The sequence below is a fragment of the Benincasa hispida genome, chromosome 9 (genome assembly GCF_027475165.1).
Source record: "Benincasa hispida cultivar pf3 chromosome 9, pf3_genome.v1.1, whole genome shotgun sequence".
NCBI classification, from domain to species: Eukaryota; Viridiplantae; Streptophyta; class Magnoliopsida; order Cucurbitales; family Cucurbitaceae; genus Benincasa; species Benincasa hispida.
The window spans coordinates 54,084,039-54,087,695 of NC_143486.1; positions in this window are offsets into that span (position 1 = coordinate 54,084,039).

Consider the following 3,657-nt stretch of genomic DNA (forward strand, 5'->3'; position numbering starts at 1 on the left):
GCAGGTGAGAGTCCTATCACCCTGAAAACTCTAACGAACAAGCGCACAACATACCCTCAAATGTCTGGTTCAAACGTTCTGTCGGACCATCAGTCTACAGGTAAAAAGTTGTACTAAATCCCCATCGAGTACCCAATACTAACTGGAGATTCTTCCAAAAAAAAAATAGATGTAAAACGAGGTTGTCATTTGACATAGCTGAAACTAGCATCAAAAGTGGTGTGACAACCCCTTCCATACATAACTATGAAACTTAAGATGCTGAAAACCAACAATACTTTAACATGTTCAAGCTGAGAACCATGAAAACTGTTGTGAACTTAAGAAAGTCTTATCCACTAAAAACATATATCTGAGCTTACCATTCTGTCACAGGTAAAACTCCATATAAGTAATGGAGAAACTGGTCATACTATATAATGCGTCATCTGAAGATACGTACCAAAACAAATCTGGTCAATAGAAAAATGCTTCTACTCTAGAAGTGCTGACTATGATGTCTTTCTTAGGGTCTACATGTCTGAGAATAACTCTGTTTAATTAAGTCTCACATTCATGAGAAACTCATCATGAGGCTCTATAATGTCATGGGCTATAAAACTTGCTTTAGCCAATTCTGATATTATTCTTTAGCCTTAAAACAATCACATAAAACTTAGACCCTGTTGCGGATGAATCTAAAATTCCTTCTGAAATGAGGTTTTGAAGTCCTTGGATGCTAAAGCATCAATCAATTGATAACACATTTCTATAACCTCGTAATAACCGTAATTGATCCCTGAAGTTCATTTTTTATGATAAAACCTTCTTGATTCATAAGTCATAGCTTGAATTACTCGTACTCCCTAAAGCTCGTTAACTCATTGCCAATGCAAGGGAAAACATATTATCCTGTACTGCTCCAAACCCACCTATAGCAACTTCTTGTTATCAACTCAACTTTATTACCAGTCTATCCCTTATGCCAATGGTGATATTGGAAGATCCAGCTTACTTACTTTTGTGCATATACCATTTTTGTCTACCTCGAGCTGGATTAATTCCCTTTTTCAATCAATTTGATGGTCTTGCTAGTTCATGTTTCAAACTTGCACACCACGTCAAAATCCCTTAAATCTTACTAATGCCCTCAATGGTTTACCTCTTAACTGATGAAGCCTCAACATACCATGTCAATAGTTCTTGAACACCTACTGTTACTAGTAACTCCATTTTAGCTTATCCCTTCTCAACCTTTTATTTCGGTAAAAGATTCAAATGTTAACATAAAGTTTCATACCGATCACCTATGTAAGCTATCTTTCCATCCAACTCATATTCTTCTAAAGTTCCACATGATAATGAGATATTTTTCTTTTACACCAAAACAAATTCTTTGTAACCCCTCATATCATGCCTCCAAACCACATATAACTAGGAGTTTTGAATACATTAAATTCCTTTCTCTTTCCAAAAGAGTGAACTTTCTTAGATACTTTTCTCTCCTTCACACTTATCTTTGATAAAACCACTAAATTCAAGACACCTCTTTTTCTTTTTCCCACTTTCCAAGTGGAACATAATCTCTTTACTAAATTATATTTTACTTAACTCTGCCATAAATCTTATCTCTCTTACTAAGAATTTCCATCTTGTAGAATTCTTCTTTACCAATTTGCATACTTGTAAACTCTAAAAGACTTTTTGTTTCTTCAAATTTGCCTAACTTGGATCTTCTCATCACAATAAGACTCTGGGCTTAGTTAGTTTCATCAACCTTTAAGATCTCTGATCTGAGGTATATATATTTGTTTGTTTCTAACATAATTTCATGAGATAAACTAGTGCCAAGTGACCTCATAATTTTATTTTATTTTATTTTTCTCTTTTTGTAGTGTCATACCTAATAATCCTCTTATAATAACTTTTATTGTGTCACTGTCCTAGCATTAGAACATGTTGGTGCCTTTAAGCTAAACAAATATTTTAATGCACAACTATCACATAACTTTTAATTGATAAGACATACATGGCGATGACGAGGAATCCATTCATGAGCCATAAGGATAATCTGGACTTACATAGTAAGTCAGTCTACAGAACCTAAAACTTAGGTTCTGATACCAACTGTAATGACCCAACCGCCTAGGACTCAAGTGTTAGGAATGTCCTAGAACTCGTAGTTCGTGTTAAACATTCTATTTATCAATAATAATGACTTGTTGATTTTGCATCTTATTATGAAAATCCAATAAACATATCATTGGCTATAGTCTAAATACTGTAACTTTATGTAGTGCCATAAACAGGATTAAGTTTACAGTATATAGCTTAAATGATCTAATAAGTATATGGATGAAATTGGGTATCTCATCCTGGTAACACTATTGGATGCGGCTCACTAGTTATTACAAGAAATTGTAAAGTGCTACAAATGATGTGATCTACAAATCGTTCATGTTGAGACATGTGAGTGGGGGCATCCTATCCAATGAGTTTGCATATAGACTAGACCACGGAAATAGTCACTTTTCTTTATAACGACCATTTAATGTTAAAACTGACTATTTCATTTATCAAATAACCTAGGTTAACTCGATCTTAATCCTGTGCTAGCTATGAACTCCTGTTTTTTGGGGATTATTCTTTGATCTGCAAACGGTGAGAGTAGTCCAACAACACTGCTCAATAAGCTTCCCATTTTGGAGATAAGACCGGATGAATAGCTGGAGACATAGCCTTGTAAGATGGAATTCGCTTCCTAATTTAGGGTTAGCAGATAAATTGTTCTCTTAAGTACTAATTCCAGATCTTGAATAATCGGGGCCCGCCTTCTCATGATAGAGAAAGGATTTGAATCATAGGGATTATGAATCAGAATTGTTCATTGGAGGGTTAGTAGAAACTTAAAAAGCAAGATGTATTCACAGGGGTAAAATGGTTATTTTGACCTAGTTGTGATTACGAACAACCTGTGAATGATCGATTTACTGATTATGGTTATAAAGTGTACATAGTATATCTACAGTGAGGGGAGTTCAATTATGGGCTAATGGAGTGTCCCAATAGTTAACAAATGGGGTTTAGATCGGTCTTATGAGTTTAGCCAATTAATCCCGAACCATTGAAGCCTATTATCTGTAGGTCCACGAGGTCTCCCTACTAGCTCATAAATGGTTAAGCTTTAGAGTAGCTTGAGAAATTAATTTGAAATGTTCAAATTAAAATTAAACGGAATAGGAGAATATATATTTAAATATGATCTAAATATATGAAGATGGTTTTGTGCAAAAATTAATTTAATATTTGATATTAAATTAATTAATATTTTTAAACTAATTTATGAAATTAATTTATGAAATTTGATTTTTCAGTTTTTGAAATCAAATTGAAATTGGTTTTGGTTTTAAAGAAAAATTAGAAAATTGGGATTACATGCACAAATGAAAATATGTGGTATTCCATTATCATCTTCTTTATGCTCACACAAAAATCACTTCCTCTTCTTCATTAAACTCCAAGCATGAGCTGCAAGCCATGCACATTTTATTCTTTGCATGTTCATCTGCAATAAATAAAGAATAATGGAGTGATCTGGAGGGATGCATTCTACAGAAATTTTGAGAGAAACTTTTGACTGAAGAAAAGTTCTTCAAAACTGAGTGTTGTGAGCTTTTC